Raw genomic sequence first — 21,470 nt, forward strand, 5'->3', positions numbered from 1 at the left:
AAATTAGATGAAGCAGAGAACTGAATCATCTATCTGGAAGACAAGATAGCAAAACCCACCCATTTGGAGCAGCCAAAAGAAAACAATAATTTAAAAAATAAAAATAGTTTAAGGAAACTGGATCAATATCAAGTGTACAAATATTTGTATCATAGGAATACCAGAAGGAGAAGAGAGAGAGCAAGAAATTGAAAACCTATTTGAAGAAATAATGAGAGAACTTTTGACAATTTCCCTAACTTAGTGAAGGAAATAGACATATAAGTCCAGGAAACACAGGGAGTCCTACACAAGATGAACCCAAAAAGGTCCACATCAAGATACATCATAAAAATGGCAAAGATTAAAGATACACAATGGAATACTACTCTGATGTAAAAGAAGAAAATTTGAAATAGCAATAGCATGGATGGACCTGGAGAACATTATGCTAAGTGAAATAAGCCAGTCAAAGAAAGACAAGTACCATATGATTTCACTATATGGGGGATTTAATGAACAAACTGAACTACCAAGCAAAATATAAACAGATTCTCAGATAGATGCTAATTTTTCAACAACTTTGCAGGGCAGAAGAGATTGGCACAAAATATTCAAAGTGATGAAAAGCAAGGATCTACAACTAAGATTAATCTATCCAAAACAGCTATCATTTAGAATCAAATAACAGATAAAGAGCTTCCTAGACAAGAAAAATCTAAAGGAATTCATCTTCATCAAACGAGTATTACATGAAATGTTAAAGGGACTTCTTTAAGAGGAAGAAGAAGCCCTGGCCTGTATGGCTCAGTTGGCTGTAGTGTTGTCCTGTGCACTGGAAGTTGACAAGTTCTATTCCCAGTCAGGGCACATACCTAGCTTGTGGGTTCTTTCCCTAGTCAGGTTGTGTTTGAGGCACATATGGGAGGCAACTGATTCATGTATCTCTCTTACATCGATGTTTCTCTTTCTTCCCCCTTCCTCCCTCTCTAAAATCAATTTAAAAAATGTGCTGTTGTTTCTGGCAATGCAATACATATTGAGAAAGCATTGCTGCTTTAAAAAAAGAGGAAGAGAAAAAGATATGCATAATAAAATTGTAATAACTTCATACCTATCACCAATTACTTTAAATGTAAATGGATTAAATGCTCCAATCAAAAGACTTAGGGTACTCTTTAATTTCTTTTAATAATATCTTGTAGTTTTCAGGGTATAGGTCCTTTACATTTTTTGTTAAGTTTATTCTTAGGTATATTATTCTTTTTGTTGCAATTACAAAAATAAATTTTTTTCATTCTTTTTCTGAATTTTAATTGTTAGTATATAGGAATGCAATGGATTTTTAAAAATTGGTTTTGTATCTTGCAACTTTACTGTATTTGTTTATTGTTTCTAATTGTTTTTTGGTAAGTCATTAGGGTTTTCTATATAAAAAAATCATGTCATCTGCGAAAAGTGATTTTACTTCTTCAGTCCCTATTTAGGTACCTTTTATTTCTTTTTCTTGCCTAATTGCTCTGGCTAGTACTTTCAATACTATCCTATATAATAAAGAGGTAATATGCAAATTGACCCTCACACCCTCACAAGAGGGACGACCAAACCACTGAACAAGTGGGCTACATGGGGTGACCAGGCTGACAGCGGGAGGCAGTTAGGGGTGACCAGACCAGCAGGGGAGGGCCAGTTAGGGGTGACCAGGCAGGCAGGCAGGTGAGCGATTAGGAGCCAGGGGTCCAGGATTGTGAGAGGGATGTCTGACCGCTGGTTTGGGCCCGATCTTGGGCCTGCCAGTTTAGGGACATCCCCCAAGGGGTCCTGGATTGGAGAGGGTGCAGGCTGGGACACTCCCCTACACCCCCGTGCACACATTTTGTGCCCTGGGCCTCTAGTGTTAAATAAGATTGGTGAGAGTAGATATCCTTATTCTTAATCTATGTAATAATAGATATTCCACATTTATGAATTAGAAGAATCAACATAATTAAAATGATCATATTACTCAAAGCAGTATACAGATTTAATGCAATCCCTATTAAAATCCCAATGGCCTTTTTTATTTTTATTTTTAAAAAATCTTTATTGTTGAAAGTATTATATATGTCCCCTTTTTTTCTCCCATTGACCCCTTATTACCCATCCCTGCCCCAGGCCCCAGGCCTCTACCACCCTATTGTCTGTGTCCATGGGTTATGCATATATGCATACAAGTTCTTTGGTTGATTTCTTCCCACCCACCCACCCACCCACCCAGCCCTGCCTTCCCTCTGAAATTTGACAGTCTGTTCCATGCTTTTATGTCTCTGAATATATTTTGTTCAATAGTTTATTTTAATGCCCCTTTTTAAAGAAATAGAACAAACAATTATCAGGTTTGTATGAAAGCATAAATGACCATGAATAGACAAAGAAGTCCTAAGAAGAAAGAGCAAAGCTGGAAGTATCATATTTCCTGATGCAAATCATACTACAGAGCATCAGTAATTAAAACAGCATGGTATTGTCAGAATAACAGATCCACAGACCAAAGGAGCAGAAACGAAAGCTTAGAAATAAACTCAAATGTATATAGGCAAATAATTTTTGACAAAGACACCAAAAAACATACAGAAAGCCTCTTTTTAATAAATGATGCTGAGAAATTTGGGAAGCCACATGCCAACAAATAAAACTAGACTGCTACTTGTCACTGTATACAAAAATTAACTCAAAATGGATCAAAGACCTCAATATAAGACCTGAAACAATAAATTACATAGAAGAAAACATAGGTACTAAACTTATGGACCTTGGTCTTAGAGAGTATTTTATGAATTTGACCTCAAAGGTAAGGGGAGTAAAAGCAAAAATACATAAATAGGACTATATCAAACTAAAAAGCTTCTGCACAGCATAAGAAACCATCAACATAACAAAAAGGCAACCAACCAAATGGGAGAAGATAATTGCAAACAACACTTCTGGGAAAAGGTTAATATACAAAATATATAAAGAATTCATATAACTCAACAACAACAAAATTCCAAACAATCCAATTTAAAAACAGGCAGAAGACCCGAATAGAACTTCTCTTAAGAAAAAATACAAATGGCCAACAGATATATGAAAAGATGCTCAGCTTTATTAGCTATTACTGAAATTGAAATAAAAACTACAATGAGATACTAACTCACACATGTTAGAATGGCTGTCAATAAGGCAAGTAATAACAAGTGTTGGAGAGGTTGTGGAGAAAATAGAACAGCCATTCACTCCTGGTGGGAATGTCAGCTTGTACCTTCACTATGGAAAAGAAACCTTTTGAAACTCAACAATGTGTTCTCCATGCAGTGGGTTGTCTTTTCATTTTGTTGATGGTTTCCTTTGCTGTGCAAAAACTCTTTAGTTTGACATAGTTCCATTGGTTTAATTTTTCTTTTGTTTCCCTTGCCCAAGGAGATATAACAGAAAAAAATATTGCTATGAGAAATGTCTGAGATTTTACTGCCAATGTTTTCTTCAAGTACTTTCATGGTTTTGAGCTTAACATTTAAATTTTTAATCCATTTTGAGTTTATTCTTGTGTGTAGTGTAAGAAGGTGGTCTAGTTCATTTTTTTTGCATGTATCTGTCTAATTTCCCCACCACCATTTATTGAGTGAACGATGTTTGTGCCTCCTTTGTCATATATTAATGGGATATAAAGCCATGGGTTTGTTTCTGGGCTCTCTATTCTGTTCCAATGATTCATGGGTCTGTTTTTGTGCCAGTACCAGGCTGTTTTGAGTACAGTGGCTTTATAGTATAACTTGATGTCTGGTGTTGTGATTCCTCCAACTTTGTCCTTCTTTCTCAAGATTTCTGTGGCTATTCAGAGTCCTTAGTGGTTCCATATAAATTTTTGGAATGTTTGTTCTAGTTCTCTGAAATATGCCAACAAACAATCTGTTTAAAAAATGGATCACAGACCTTAACAGACAGCTCAGCAAAGAAGATATACAAACAGTGATTAAACACATAGAAAGATGCTCCACATCACATGTCATTAGAAAAATGCAAATTAACACAACAATGAGATACTACCACACATTGATTAGAATGGCCAAAATCTAAAGCGCCGACAACACCAAATGCTGGTGAGAATCTGAGGCCTCAGGAACTCTCATCTATTGCTGGTGGAAATGCAAAATGGTACAGCCACTGGGGAAGACTGTTGGGCATACTCTCACCTTATGATCTGGGCAAGCATGGGCCTTGGTGTTTATCCAAACGGTTTGAAAATGTATGTCCACACAAAAGCCTGCACGTGGATATCTGTAGAAGTTTTATTCCCAAGTGTCAATACTTAGAAGCAACCAAGAGGCCCTTCAGTAGGTGACAGTATAAGTACACTGTGTTGCATGCAGACAATGGAATGTTAGTCAGCGCTAAAAAGAAATGGACTACCAAGCCATCAAAAGGCATGGAGGAACCTTAAAAGCACATTACTAAGTGAAAGGAGCCATATTGTCTGATTCCTACTATATCATATTCTGGAAAAGGCAAAACTATTGAGAGACAGTAAAAAAAAATTAGTGGTTTGCAAAGGGTAGAGGGGAGAGAGACATGAGTAAGCAGAGCACAAGGAACGTGTGGAGCAGCGAAACAGCTCTGTGCGTACAGCAAAGATGGACGTGCTATTTGCAGTTACAAAAACTCACAGGATGTGGAACACCAACAGTGAACCCTAATGAAAATTACGGATTTAGGTAATAATGGCTCAACGTAGATTTACCGACTGTGACGTGTCCTCTCTGGTCGGGGTGTGCATGGCAGAGGAAGGTGTATGTGAGTGGGGACAGAGGTACATGGAACCTCTCTGTACTTCCTGTTCTGGTTTATTGAGATTATAAAACTGCTCTGAAAATAAAGTTTATTAATAACAAAAAGTACCAGTGCGATTCTCATACCACAGAAATGACATCAAATTTCTACTCACTATTTAAATGTTCCTGCTTGCTTTATGAACTTATTTTTAATTCTTACAGTTTTCTTTTTTTATTTTTTAATTTTTAATTTTTACTTTATTGATTAAGGTATCACATATTTGTCATCATCCCCCCCCCCCCCCTTTACAGTTTTCTTGAATCATGTTCTACACAAGGCCCACACACTGCCATTAGTTGATTGGGATCATCTTTTTATTCGTAGATTATCCTCTGCTTCTCTTACTTTTTTCTTAGTGTTTATTTGTTGATTAAAGTAGTTTCCTGGGTCTAGATTTTGCTGATTGTGTTCCCATGGTACCATTTAACCAGTTTCTCTGCCCCTTGTATTTCTGAGTGGGTGGTAAGATTTTTAGAATTATAGATTTGACTAGATGCAGGTTTTTTTGTTTTTTCTTTTTTTTTGCTAAAAATACTTTAGGTGGTATTGGGTCCACCCATCAAGAGACTAAAATAACCTGATTTTGCCTTATTTTGTGGAGTTACTGACCATTGATGCTTATAAAAATTAGTATTTTATCAGGTGCTACAAAATGATATTCTAATTCAATCATTCTTTCTGTAATTATTAGCTAAAATGCTTCAATAAAGGGAAATTTCCCCTCATCAATTATTGGTTACCTGGAAATAGAGTTTACACAAGAAAGACAGAATAAGTTTTTTATTTCCCCCCTCATTTACCACTTTTCAAAATTATGTGGCTGTTTCCAATTCAAAAGTGACCAAACACGTAAGAGGCGACACAATCAAATTCTCACTGGCAAAACAGTGTCAATGAATTCTTCATCGAGTCAGATATCAGTTGTATTATACCAATGTACTCTTAGTTTTTATTTTCTATTTTAATGGAAATAAAATGCAATTTCTAAGCTGTTGCAGGAACTTTTAATATTGGGACTTATATGTCTTCATTTTTTAGGTGTCAGACACTCAAATGTCTCCAGACGCTGGCATGTCCTGTCTGGGGGTGAAGTTTCGGGGTGAAGGCTGTGGCCCCTGGAGAGCAGTTCTCTCTGAGGGCGGCAGGAAGGCTACAGCCCTGGGCTCCCTACCCTGGAAAAAGCTGTGATGGGCGTGGAATATAACCAGACCTTCCAAGAAGCTGGTAATCTCCATTTTTAGGTGATGTCTAGACTTTTAAAGGTTGTCAAAAAATGTTAAGTTTTAGACCACCTTACCAGGTTAAAAAAAATAAACCTGTGAATGTATCTATAGCTGTGGCCTGCCTCAAAGTAATTTAATGCACTATTCCCATTTCTATTGACCATAACTCCGTGAAGGGGCACACCCTCCTCTCCTAATCCCCAGGACGCCTTCCGGTTCTGGGCTGTGGCATAATAACAGAAACGGGGCGATGGGGAAGCAGCCGGTGGTGGCCACAGCAGGTGAGGCCCCGCCACCACACAGCGGGGCCGTGGAAGGAAGAAAGAGGCCATCTGCCCCAAGCTTCACTTTCCTAAGAGGTCACTTGGGCTCAGAGAGGAGAAATGTCTTGAGTAAACCAACTGACTTTGAGGATGATCTAAACCTTGAATTCATTTCTGATGCCAGCGCCGTGCATCTCCCATTGGGTACCACAGCCTTTTATTGGCAAAGCCATAGTCCAGCACCATCACCGCCTCCCCCTACTAGAAGCATCCACTTCCCCAGGCCTTGGCCTCCCATCACTGTCCCATCGCCTGGAGACAGGGAGGGAAGAAGGCAACGAACATGGACCAGATCCTTGTCCTGGATGCTTAATATTTGTCACTGTGGTAATGAACCATCACACAAAGTTCCCAAGATGTGGGGACTGCCATCTTCTAGAACAGATGGCAAAGCTGAGGCTCAGAGATAGCCTCAAACTCTGGGCTACAAACGTACCAGGCCCCGGCTGTGGCCCCGGAAACCGGTGTTCATTCTATGACCTCACAAGGTCTCCTCCCTCCAGCTCCCTGGGACACCCAGTGCCATCTTCCTCATCTCCCCAGCAGCAGCAGCGCCGTGGCCAGATGGCTGCTTCTGGAGCTGCTTTCCGAGAGGACAGCCAAGGACCACCCGCACGCTGCCGGAGCGGCTCCCTTCTCCGCCTGCCACTCTCCCTCCTCTGCGGACTGCCTTCCTGCAGCTCATTCCCAGCCAGAACCACTGCGGCCTGGGCTGGGGCCTGGCAGGGAGCAGAGAGAACACCCAAGCGGGGATCCATGGGGGGAGTATTGCGAGGGGATCATTGCCCGGGACCCGGGGGACAGCAGAGTTCAGAGAAACGGGCGATGGGGAAGCAGCCGGGGGCGGCCACAGCAGGCGTGGTCCTGCCACACCAGTCAGCGGGCCGTGGAAGGAGAGCGTGGCCCTGCTGCCTGGAGCCTCGCAGGGAGGCAGGGCGTACGGGACCAAGTCTCCTGCTTCCACTAAAAAAGACAGAAGGATGGAACTGGAGAGACAAAGACTATCCAGAATGTTCTCCCTGCTCTTCTACCAGCTGCTGCCACCGAAGCAGCCGGAGCCGGCTCTGAAGGGCACCTCTGCCGCTCACAGCAGCAGCCTCCTCGCTTTCCAGCGTCGCCTCGGTCTCCCTGGCTGCAGGCCCGGCGCTTGCATCCAGACAGCGCCGGCAGCTTGGCCCTGGCAGACACCAGAGCCCCACCATCTGGGCCAGGCACCCGGGTTTTCAGATCTGACTGGAGTTTGGGAGCAGGAAAGCTGCATGCCTTCCCCCCTGTTCACACCTGTGCCTTCCCGCTCCTCCCAGAGGGCCGCCTCCCTCCTCCTCCCTCCTCCTGCCTCCTCCTGCCTTCTCTGGCCCTGCTCGTTTTCTTGAAAACTCAGAAATATTTCTCCTGCAACCTCCTCAGCTTCTGGGCCCAGAGCGCCAGCACATCAGTTATTTTCATGTTATGAATATGCACACACAAAACTCGCGCCAGTGTCTGAGAGAAATGGCAGAGCTGAGCTGCAGGAACCAGGCCGCTTTCCTGCCCATGGGGAGGAGCTGCTGGGTCACCCAGGCCAGGCTGCTCTGGGCCCTCCGAGAGCCTTTGCCTTTGGGGAAGCAGATCTCCTTTGCCAGGGAGCCAGCGCTGCGGGAAACATTGCTCTCCACTCTCCACATAAGCAGATCCAACTGGGTGTGTGCCCTCCTCCGAAATAGGCCGGGAAGTGAGGTCCAGCTCCCGGCCCAGACGCCTGTGCAGTGCGTGCTGCAGGGATCGGTCTCTCCTTGACCCCCGGGACAGCACTCCCCCCTCCTGCTCAGCCCTCTCGGTGCAGCCGGAGAAAGCCCACAGGGGACACTATATTTCAGGTCCCTGCAGCGCCCCCCTGCCCCCTCCATGCTTGTTTGAAGCACCATTGCACCGATAGGAGCACATGAAATAGACGGAGAGAAAATGGTGGGAATGGGATCGCTTTAAAAGTTACGTCTATGCCAGTTGAACTTTCTAGCAGTTGACTAAGGTCGGCCAATATGAAGTTACTTATGTGACTGTTCTATGTGCCCTCCGTTCCTCTCCTAAGCAGAAAGACACCCTTACTTTTCACTGATTTGCCCTCCCATTTCTTGACACGGTGCACACGGCAGCTAAGAGCGCAGGCTCTGAGGACACGCCTGGGTGTGTGCCGCTCACCTGTCATTTGTTAGCCGTAGGGCTTCAGGTAAGTCCTGAACCTCACCCACTCAGCGCCCGCCTATACGACCAGGAAAGCAACAGTCCCATTGCAGAGGAAGTCTGTGATCGTTGGATGAGCCGATGCAGGGAAAGCATTTCACACCATCCCTGAACCACAGCAAGTGCTCAGGAGGGTCAGCTGTTCCTGCGGATTTCCACGCAGCTCTGAGAGCAGTGCCCGCCCGTGGGGAGACGTATCCTCCCTCTTCCAATAGGAAATTTGTTCAAAATTGGATAGACACTGGCACTGTGTTTCTGCTTGTATGTATCCTGTGCCTTAAAGCTTTGGTTTTGCAACTTTCCCAGAATTCTCTAGGCCTTTCCTTTATTGAGTGCTGCTGTATTCTAAAATGTTCTGCCTTTTCCTTAAAGCCACACACACGCTGAAGTGTTAGCACATCTGATTGATGGCTTGTGCCCCGTGGGTCTTCTCCACCCAAACGGGAAAGGCCCCAACTGCTTTGGGGCACTGGCAGGTTTGCCTTTTGGTCGTGTTTGTTCCCACACCTGGCCCAATGCCATGATGCCACACGCATTTACAAAGTGGCTGCCTCACTTTTGACCTTAAATCACATTCCCCTTTCGTCTTTCATCTCACTGCTGCCTGGTCTTGAACTGCATTCTAGTCATTCCTCTGTGTTGTCAGACAGTTTGTACAGAAGCAGCACATACATTTTTAATCTTAATTGTTAAATGTACTGCTTATTTTTATTGAAATTATTCAGCACCTATTACTAAGGGCTGTGGGCTTTTAAAAAAATTTCTAGTTTATTGGTGCACTGAAAGTATCCTTTAAAAATAGATTAAAATGAAAGGTCATTAAAAAGAACTTAAAATTCAAAGTAAGTATTTTCAAAAAAGTGCTATATTTATAAAATATGTATGGTAAAAAGAATAGTGATACACTTAATACCTGTGCATCAACTAAGTTTATGGGAGGAAAAATAGAGCCTTTGCTATGAAATCCCATTAAGTGCCCATCCTGAAATCATCTCTTTCCTTTCTTTCCTAGATCATACTGTCTATTAAATTTAATTTATCATTTGCATTTACTTTCATTGCAATGTGTAAATTTTTGCATTATACTGTTTGAGTTCTTTCCAGTGTTTTTTTTTAAATTAAACGTTTTTGTTCTGAGATAATTGTAGACTAGCATGAAACTATAAGGAATAATACAGAGAGGTCCCACGTAAACCCAATTTTCACTACCAGAATATCTTACAGAACTCTAAATATTACGGCCAGGATATTGACATTAATGTAGATACAAAACATTTCCATCAGCCCAAGGATAGCCACACGCACTTCCCTCAGACCCCATCTCTGTCCTTAACGCAAGGGAGGCAACCAGTAACCTGTTCTCCATTTTCATAATTTTCTCTTTTTAAGAATGTTAGGTAAACATAACCATATAGTATACAACCTTTGAGGACTGCTTTTTTACTCAGCATAATTTTTTGGAAACTTACCAGCTTCTTGATTGTAACGGTAGCTCACTATTTTATTATTATTTTTTTTTTACTGCTGAGCTATATTCCATCCTATGGATGTACTGTAGTTTGTCTCACCATTTCCTGTTGAAGAATCAGGAATTTAGTTTGAAACCTGGGCAGTTTTGTATTATTTTATGAGGCTCTGGGTCTTGTTTAAACATTCTGTTTTAGCTGCTGTCTTGACACTACTCCGGCAGGGGGAGGAGGAGGCACCGCCTTGTAACAACCAGGCAGAGGTAGAAGTCAAGGTTCTCCATGCAGCCTCTGTTGATCCCTGTGGTAGGCTTTGTCATTTGTGAAGGGTGGTTTGCCTTCTCTCCACTGTTCAGATCATGTATATCTCCCCCATTTCCCCACCAGAGTTTTAATTATACTTCATGAGAGGAATAGGAAACACTACATCTTTTTTTTTTCTTTCTAGAAGTTTAACTCAGTTCTCCCCACTCCCCACCAGGCCTTGACACTAGCACATGTGGGTATTTCGATTGAAATAATAAAAATAAATTGAAACAAAATATGTCTTTATCACAGTAGCCACATTTCAAGTGCTCAATAGCCACATATGGCAAGTGACTACTGTATTGGACAACCAGATTATAGAATATTTCCATCATCATCAAAGTTCTATTGGATAGCACTGGCCAAAAATATCTACCTAAGAGCAAAGTTGCTGGCTTGAAGATAATGAGCGTCTTAACCTTTATTAGGTAATGCTAAGATGTTTTCCAAAGTAGTCATATTGATTTATCCTTCCATTAGCAGTGGAAGAGAACTCCTATCGTTCTACATTTGTATTAACACAGGGTAGTGTTAGGCTTTAAAGTTTGCCATATTGCTGGGAGTGGAAATGATGAGGTACCATTTTTTCCCATTTGCTAAAGAGAATGGATACCTTTTTATGACATTATTGGCCATTATGAAATAGGCTGTTCAAATCTTTTGCCCATTTTCCATTGGGATATTTATCTTTTTCTTATTAATTTAGAGGAGCTTTAAAATATATTGGATAGTAATCTTTATCAATTAGATATACTGAAAATGTCTTCTCTACTTTGTAGCTGCCATGTTTGCTCTGGAGTTTATTAGACAGTATACGATAGACTAAACTCGGGGTAACAAATAAATCTTGAATTTCAGTGGAATAACAGAGTCTGATGCTAGTTCTCCATCTTGAGGCTCTGCTTAGAAAAGCCATGGCTGGGGAAGGGAAGAACTGGAGAACTGCATAGGATGTCTTCGCACTGTAGGCCGGAGGTGGCTTCTGTCACTGCTGTGCAAATTGCATCTATTCATGAGGCCCACAGGGAGGATGAGAATGTAGAGAAGCACATGGACAGTTGGGAGGCCTCAGAGTCTCAACTATATGGTGTTTCAATGTAGTTGAGCTTAACTCTCTTTCTTTTTTGGTTCTGCTTCTATTGTACTTAAGAAATCCTTCCCCACTCCAAGATCAGCTCCAACAATTGGAGAGTTCCTGAATGGAATGGTGAAGACTGATAAAAACAATATACCTTTTCTGTTCATAATTAGGTTTTTAATTCATGTGCAGTTATCTTGTTTTTAGTTAGGTATGAAATTTATTTTTTACCACTGTTTATAGAAAAATCAATATTTCCCACTAATTTGTCAATCAAACTTTCATGTGTATGGATATATTTCTGGGTCTTGATATTGTTCCACTAGTGTATTCATATATCCCTGGACAAATACCCCTTACCTTAAATATTAGGTTTTTATAACTTATATTAGGAGATAAGGCAAATATCTCCACTGTGTACTTTCTGTTAGAGGCTGCTTTTGACTATTCTTGGTCTTTGCTCTGCTATTTAAACTTCACATTCTTTTGTCAAGCTTCAAAGTAAAACCCATATATCGATCAATTTGGGGAGAAGTGACATCTTTACAATTCTGAGTCATCCTATATGAACCATGGTAAATCCCTACATTTATTTAGCTTTTATTTAATATGTTTCAATAAAGTTTCAAGGGTTTTTGATGTAGTCAAGGTCTTGTACATATTTGGTTAGATTCATTTGTTAGTATTATTGCAAATGCTATCTTTCAAAAATTACATGTCAACTCTGTCATATATAAAAATTACATTTCTTTGTATATGTGTGCTCTTTACTTTTTAGATATTTCCTCCTGGTTTCCATCCAGAAACAAGATGTCGATAGCTAGTTTTATTTCTTAACCCCACAAGGTACAATTTTATTTCTTATTTGCTTGCTTAGGATATATTTTTTTTAGGTCATGTATATGTTTAGAATCTCCTTTTAGGCTTTCCACTCTGAAATATTTTTCTCATCTCTTCACTTTCTGCGAGGCCATGAAAAGTGAAGCCCAAAGTTAGCTGCCCCCAGATGTTCTCAGGGTGAGAGTGAGCTCTGGTCTTCTCCTTACCACGCTGGGCTCCTGTTTTCCTTATCATTTCTGGAGAATCCTTACCTGTTTGCCAGTTTGTCAATGCAATAAAATAGATTTTCATGTTTTTATTTAGTTTTAGTCCAGTGGGTCAGGAGAGTATTTGGTCTGCCATGCTACCAACAACTGAAATTGAGATACATGTATTAATACATATACAATTTTAAACACTTTCAAAACAATTAAGTCTAAAACTACATCTCTGTAATTATAAAGAGATAATTCTAAAGATATCTCTATAATTATTTTTATCATTATTTTAAGGCTTAATTTAAATGACTTAGTCCATTTGAATTACAAGTCTTGGTAGCAAAATTAGTCACTCAGCCCTCTTTCACTGATTACTCTCCCCCACCCCATTTTTTTTCTTTCTTATTTGACTGTTAAGTCAATAAAGTGCTCTAAGGCTTGTGGTCAACCATATTATCCTTCTTGTTAGATGAATTGACATTTAAAAGACTCAGCCTCCTGCCACTGCAGCCTTTATTCTGTGGATAGGGAGAGGGAGAGTTAACGCCAGCCTCACTGGATCTAGCCAAGTCAAGTCGTCTCTGATGTAAACTCTCCTCCCTTTCTTGCCAATTAATCAACCTATAGCTATTGAGTTTCTACCACAAATCTGTTATGTGATAATGGCAAGCTTGTTCTGATAGCCATGGGTATTCAACCAGATTTCCCCAGGGGCAAAATCTGACTGTACAGACATTTTTTTGTGTTTATCACCCTATTCCTGCCCCTTCTTTTACAGAAACCTTTAGGAATCTCTTAGGGAGATTAAAGGGTAGAGTTAATTACTTTTTGAGACTCTTCCTCTGTGGATGATCAAGCCAACACATCAAAGATAGAGATGATGATTTAAGCCCTAAAGAAAACTCTGGCAATTGAGTTACAGAGAACTCAAAATTATCAATTTATTTGGTGCTTTATCATTATAATTAATATTAAAATACTTAAAGCAATATCCCAATTTATTAATTTTCTCTTTCTTTTTAAATAATTTTTATCTTTATTGTTGAAAGTATTACAGATGTCCCCTTTTATCCCCCCATTGACTACCTCCACCCCATTCCTGCCCCCAACTCCCTGCCCCTAGGTTCACAGAACTATTATCTGTGTCCATGGACTATGTATATTTTGTTTTTGTTAAGCTCTTGCTCCCCGTTCTCCCACTCTCCCTCTGAAATTTGTCAGTCTGTTGCATGCTTTCATGTCTCTGGATCGATTTTGTTTGTCAGTTTATTTTGTTCATTAGATTCCATATATAAGTGAGATCATGTGATATTTGTCTTTTTCTGACTGGATTATTTTGCTTAGCATAATACTCTCCAGGTCCCTCTATGCTGTCTCAAAGGGCAAAGAGCTCCTTCTTTTATATTGCTGCATAGTATTCCATGGTATAAATGTACCACAGCTCTTTTATCCACTCATCTACTGATGGGCACTTGGGCGGTTTCCAGATCTTAGCTATTGTCAATAATGCTACTATGAACATAGGAGTGCCTATATTCTTTCTGATTGGTGTTTCTGATTTCTTAGGACATATTTCTAAAAGTGGGATCACTGGGTCAAATGGAAGTTCCATTTCTAATTTTTTGAGGAAACTCTATACTTTTTCATAGTGGCTGAATCAGTCTGCATTCCCACCAGCAGTGTATTAGGGTTCTTTTTAAATAATCTTTTTATTTTTCAATTATAGTTTGCATACTATTATATTGGTTTCAGGTATGCAAAATAGTGATTAGACTTTTACATAACTTACAAAGTGAACTTCCTCTTTTTTGATAAGTGAACACTGGCCCATAACATATGTGGGATTATATCCTCAACATTAAAAATCTGTCTATAATTTTAAAAAATCTGATAAATATTACACATAAAATTAGTCTTTGCCCAGATATTTAAAACACCTCCCTTTTGAGTGGTTGATAGGTTGATATATTTTCTTATTAAAAATACTTATGTTTTAACATAATTGAACTGTTTCCCATTGAAAAGAAAATAAAGATAAGGAGATAGGAAAAATTTCATTACTTTATTATTCCACTATTTTACTATACTATAAAATTTACTATATTATATCACTATAATATTTTTAAAAAATGTTTTATTATAATGTAATTTCAAATTTACAGAAAGTTTGTGAAAATAACACAGAGGACTTCCATGTAACCCTCACTCCAATTTTATATGTATACTAGAGGCCTGGTGCACGAATTTGTGCACCAGTGGGGTCCCTCGGCCTGGCCTGCGGGGATCAGGTTGAAACCAGGCTCTGACATTCCCCAAGGGGTCCCAGATTGTGAGAGGGTGCAGGCAAGGCTGAGGGACCCCACTGTGTGCACGGTTGGGGTCAGTGCGCATCATAGTGACTGGTTGAATGGTTGAATGAACGGTTGGACACTTAGCATATTAGGCTTTTATTATATAGTATATTTTTTATGTATTCTTCATGTATATATTTTATATGCATAGTTATTGTTTTATATACATATATGTATGTATGTATATGTACTTTTTTCCTGAATCATTTGAGTGACAGTTGCAACCATCAGAATCTTTTACCCCTATATGCTTCAGAAAATGTTTGCAAAGAACAAGGACATTCCAATTATATAACCACAGTTCTGTGGTCCAATTTGGGAAGTTTAGCATTGATACAATACCTTCATTTAAACTTTGGTCCATATTCAAATTTTATCAATTTTTTCAATAATGTTTCTTATAACAATTTTCCCTTATCTAGGATTCAATCAAGAATCAGATATAGAATTTAGTAATCAAGTCTCTTTAACCTCTTTAATCTGGAACAATTGGAGCAATTTCTCAGCTTTTAAAAAAAATCTTTTATGACATTGATGCTTTCATCTGGAATGCATCTCAATTTGTTGGTATTTCTTAACGTTTAAAAGGCTTTGAGAGGGTTATATAATCCTACTGCCAGCCCTGCCGATTCATTTCATCCTTATCATCCTCCTAAGATTGCTTTTATTCAGGTCACCAGTGACCTTCATGTCACAAAACTCAATGGTCAATTCTCAGTCCTACTCTTACTAGCAGTCAACTTTTTGGCAGAATTTGAGAGCATTTCCCTCATCCTTCTCATTGGGAGTGCCCAGCTCTGTTCACACGGCTCTCTTCACCTTGCTCTCTCTTGTTCCTCCATCCTCAGCCATCCTTTATAAGCTTTGCAGACTCTCCAGTTTTCCAGATCCATAAATGATGGAAGGCCACATGGCTCAGTCCTCAGACCTCTTGCCTTCTACATTCACTTTCAGGGTAGTCTTACCTATATAGAAAATGGATTTTAATACCATTCATATGCCAAATTTATAATACTGGCCTAACCTTTATTCCTGAACTCTAGATCATATATTCAATGGTCTACCTCCCACTTGGAGCTCTGACAGGCTTCTCAACGAATTCATTGCCAAACTCTTATTTTTTCCTAAAGTCTGACAGTCATTTTGTTCTATGCAGTGTGGCTTCCCACTGGTTCTCTGATTTTATCTCTTCCCATCCCTCCTTCTACTTACTCTATCCCACCACACCAAGTACACTTGCACTTCAGGACCTTGACACTTGCTGTTCCCTCTCCCTGGAATCCTCGTCCCCAGATAACTGTGTGATGTATGTTTCTGGGGAAATAATTGCTCATCATAGAAGTGGTTCATGATTACTTTTGTAATACAGAAATGTCCCCCACACCAGCCCTATCACTTCATTCAGTTTTCCTACTTTATTTCTTTTTGTTACACTTATTGTCCTACATATAGTTTTTGTCTCTACCCCTCCCCACTAGGATGTTAAATCCATGTTCATTGAGACTTTGTGTAATGCTCTGTGTACAGCTCTTGGAACGGTCCTGAGCTCAGAGTAAGCATCAGTAAACATCTTCTCAGATCTTTTCTCTACACACTAATGTCTCCCTAGAAATTGTCTGGATAATGCTCCTTCCACAGTTCTGCCAGTTGCTCTCTTAGTTAGTAATGTGTCCTGGACATCTTTTTACATCATCAAATATAGATCTTAATAGTTTAATCGTCTCAGAGTACTCTGTTGTATGGAGGAGCCATAATTGATTTATTCATACTCAGCTGATGAACAGCTGGATTGTTTTCAAATTTTTGCTATGTCAAACAATGCTGCAATGAATAATTTTATATTGAAGTCTTTTTGTAATCCAATTCGTCAAACCACTATTGAGTATCTGCTACATGCAATTCACTGGTCTGAGCAATGGATGGCAAAGCAGAAACTAATGGGACATGGTTCTTGCATTCAGGGAGCTCCTGACCTGCTGAGGGAGACAGATCATAATAAGTAAGAAAGACATATATGGAATTATGAATACTGCAAGGCCAGTAAAGAAGGGTAATGTGCGAGTAGAATTCAGGGATAGGGATCACGGAAGTGATAGAAGAAGACACTGAATAGCCTTCTGGAAGGTCTACATATTTAAACTGGGATTTGATAAAGTTTTTATTCAACTGGAAGAGAAGCTGGAGTAGAAGAGGATGTCACATAGAGGATGGAGGCAACTATTGCTGGATGAGCGAGCTCTCCAGTTGGCTAGAACAGGAGGTGGGTCAGTGAAAAGGCCAGAAATGAGTAGGAGCAGATGGCAGGTCCAACCATTGTCAAGCCAAAGGACCCTGGGGTAGAAAATCATAGAAATGGATTCCCTCGACTCACCTACCAGCCTATTTCCTTTAAAAAAAATAAATTATGTGTAGCCTTTAGGATATGCCAGCAATTAAAGCATTACTGTTTTTATTGCAATTACTTAAAATATTTGTAGGAACCTATTTTACAAATGAAGTAAAGCTATATCAAACTAAAAAAAAAAAAAAAAAAATAGACATGGACTCTCCTGGTGTGTGGAACGCAGAGTCATTATTTCCAGATACTGTGGCTATTTGAGGAGAAGCTGAAAAGTATGTTCTTTATTGTTAGTTGCAGAATAGCCACAAAGGTGTGAATTGCAGAATGGAGAACAGAGTCAATAAAGTAGAGATAAAGGGGTGTGGGGCCAGATGGGTGCTCAGGGCAGCGGGGGGACCACTCTGTACAGCACATGGCTTTCTGACCACTTTATTGTTCATCTGAAACTGGTGCAGAATGGTATTGAATGTACAGTCTGGTTAGAAAAAAACACACACAGAAAACTAAAAATGCAATTACAAGGCTGGTGAAAAGAAATCTAAGAAATACAGTGGCTGTTAACTACTAGCTATTAATTTATATTTTTCAAAATCTCTCTTTTGAAACACAGAACAAAATAAAATAATATTAACCCCCCCTCCCCCACCAATCCACCCAATGGGTCACCACCACTTTGTAAATTTTGTCCCAAAGATAGTCTTTCCCCTAATATGGTGAATTCATTCTTTTTAGACATTGAACCACACCAAAATATTCCATTGTACATCACAACCTAATGTGCACACACAGAAACCTGGGCAATGAAGCAAACTTTCAGAATCGGTACCGCTAACGCTTTACTGAAAGGAGAAGTAATGGAAAACGCTGTCCTCACTGCTGCTTCCTCTGCCCCTCGCTCTATGGTTTTGTATAACGTCTCGTAAGAGCTGCCTTCTCAGGTATTTAGGACCGGGGAGCCAGCGAGAGTACAAGCAGCTCTGGCAGGTGCTCTTTTCTCTGAGACCCACATCTGGGCAAACAGCAGGCGTTCAACAATTGGATGTGGGACTGGGGCCTCCGGGAGTCTGTGCAAGGCAGCTTCTGTGCGCCTAGTCCCAGGGGCCTCATGTCTGTGACCCTATTTCCTGAGTTAGCTGGATTTCAGTTAAGAAACCCGACTCCCCTCCAACAACTCGTCCATGAACCTCAGCCTGAAAAGAAGATCCTCAGGATCTTGAGGCCAAATTGATTCAACTGGCCACTCCTCCAGCTCCTACCCCGCCCCAGTCCAGGTCCCAATCGATAGATTCATTGTGAAGACCGCGTCATAAGCTTTGTGTAATCAACACCTTTTCTGGTTACTAAGAAACACAAATGATTTTAGTTACTTTGAAATTAAATGTAGCCTAGAACATTCTATATTTGTCAGGTCATGTTGCAAATGAGCTTCTGTATTCATAATGGATGTGCTACCATCATATATATGACAAAAGGACATTTTCAGAAATATGATTATCCACAATGATGGGAAAGAAATACAAGCTCAAGAAATTAACATTCTCACAACCCCCTGGCCTATCTTTGCTTTGCATTGTTTAGGGATCTCTGGTGACTTGATTGAAATCATCCCTAACTGCCCCCCAAACTGAGGAGCTTCTGAAATATACACCACCCTGACATCAAAGGAAGGACCTGTTATCTCTGGGTTAATGAGAAGACTGGTATTCAAAGCCACCTTCTTCTCAGTGGGAGCACCGTAGATATCTTTGGTATTGATTTATATTGGTTGCAAGTACATCCTGTATCAAAGCAGATGAGAGAGTGAGAAAGAAGCCAGAGGCAGAGTAGATCCAGGGGAAGAACTGAAATACAGAATGTTCTACTTCTCTGTTTAGCTAAGCTGTGCAATAATAGCTGGCCAACATTTATAATTTATTATTATATTATTTACTATAACATTTATTATTCATTGTTATTATTTATTATTGAGCACTCACTGAGCAGAAGAACAGTGGTCCCCCAACCTTCTTGTTCACTTGAATCCCACGGGGAGCTTTTTAAAACTGTTGCCCTGGCCTCACCCCCAAAGACTCTGGTTTCATTGTAATGGTGGGGCCCAGGCAATGGCATTTTTTAACAGCTCCCAGGTGATCCAAATGTGCAGCGATGGTTGAGAACACATTGTTAGCTGCTGTTTTAAATCTTTTAAATTAGTAGCTCAAGCAGTCCTCATAATAGGTATGTAAGATTGCTATTATCACTCTCAACTTTCAGATCGGAAAATAGAGGTAAAGAGAAGTTAAGCATCATGCCTATGGTCAAACAGGCTATAAGGGGTGGAACCCAAATTTGAATCCAGGTAGTTGGATTCCAGGAGGCAAAGGAAGTTTAATGTGAAGATCAAGGGAGAGAGGAACATTTTCTGCCAAGCTTTTGGAGCAAAAGCAGCAGAAAGATGACTATAAAGGAAAATGAGGAGACATACAGGATGTTTAAAGCTTTGGTAGGTCAGGCTTCAACCTGCGTATGTGCTCAGCAGGGTCCTATACTTAGTTTATTTTCCTTTTTATTGATTTTTTTTTGGGTGACATTGGTTAACAAAATTATACAGGTTTCAGGTGCACAATCTATAACAGATCATCTGTACACTGTAGTGTGTGTTCACCAACCAAGTCAAGTCTCCTCCCATTGCCATTTATCCCTCCTATACCCTCCTCAACCATCCCCTTCCCCTTTTCCCCGCAACACTGTTGTTCATGTTAATGCTCTGTTGTTGCTGTCTGAAAATTCTTAGTATATTTCAAACAAAAAGCCCTACGTTGTCATTTTACATTGGGTCCCTCAAAGGCTGTGGCCAGTGCTGAGCCTCAGACCTGTGGACATGGAATACTGGCCATTTTCCCTGCTTTGAATCATTTGCGTGATGAGGTAGGTCAGTGGTCCGCAAACTCATTAGTCAACAGAGCCAAATATCAACAGTACAACGATTGAAATTTCTTTTGAGAGCCAAATTTTTAAAACAAACTATATAGGTAGGTACATTGTTATTAACTTAATTAGGGTACTCCTAAGCTGGCCTTTGCTAAAAACTCAAGGGGCCAAAGAGCCGCATGTGGCTCGTGAGCCGCAGTTTGCCGACCACTGAGGTAGGTGATCACTTCGCTGGAATGATTCCAGTGAAGCAGAGACCACTGACCCCCTGAGAGTGCTCCTCTTAGGGCTGGAAAAGCCAACATCCCCAGCTCGGACAGGGAGCAGCTGGCCTCCCGCGGCATGCACTCAAATGCATGGGTGGGGTGGGGGCAACCAGAGAAAACAGCAGTATTCTGAAAGACAAGTCCTTTCATCTTTCTAAGTAATAATTGTTAACATTTATGATGTACTTTCTGATTCTAAGCACTGTTTTATGGGTCTACATGCATTGTTTCCTTTAATTTTCACCACTTTAGGATATAAATATGTTATCTTGTCCCCTTTTTATAAACCAGGGAAACGAGACACAGAGAGGTGAGGTAACATACTCAAGGTCACAGAAGGTGCTATAAAAGGAGGAACTGAGGTTTTAACTGAGTCCTTCCCCACCGCTCTTGGGACTTAATGGGTCTTATGTGTTTATCTGAGCTTCTGACCATTGCACTCTCCAGAGAGGCTCCTGACCAGCCTCCTCGTAGTAATTCCTGTATGTGGGGCAGGGCAGGTGTCACAGGCAAAATTAAGAAACGATCAGGAGTTAGGAGACCCAAGTTCTTGTTCAGCTCCATCTCTGCTGCTTCCTAGTCAGACAACTCTACACACGTTATCTATTAACTCATTTATTTTTGCCCCCTCATCACCCATACAATGTTCGTGGGGCACCTTTCTCGACTCCTTCCTTGCCTCTCAGGAGTAAATAAGAACAGGTCTCTTTCCTGTGGGAACACGCCTCATTGTGAAAATAGATTTGAAGTACTTAACTACTGGCCTAAGTTTCCCTGTTTGTTAAAAAGCAGGCATTTGTGAGTTGGGTTAAAGATGGGGGTGAGGGAAGTTAATAGCTATTTAAATTTTAAATAGAAGGGTTTAGTAAGATGATGTGCAAATATGATTTGTTATTACATATCCCCCCTTATACATTGTGGGCTATTTACTGAGTTCCTAAGTTTGACTTGTGATTACATTGCCAGTTTGAATCCTACACTTCTTTTAAGACAGACCAAATTTCATCTACTTTGATTGACTTATTTTTCTGGAATTTTGTAAAATGGAATCATACTAAGAATGGTGATTCTAAGAGTACTAGTAACTAGCCTTTATGGAACACTTACGATATTCCAGATATA

The sequence above is a fragment of the Eptesicus fuscus genome, chromosome 18, assembly GCF_027574615.1.
Source record: "Eptesicus fuscus isolate TK198812 chromosome 18, DD_ASM_mEF_20220401, whole genome shotgun sequence".
Taxonomy (NCBI): domain Eukaryota; kingdom Metazoa; phylum Chordata; class Mammalia; order Chiroptera; family Vespertilionidae; genus Eptesicus; species Eptesicus fuscus.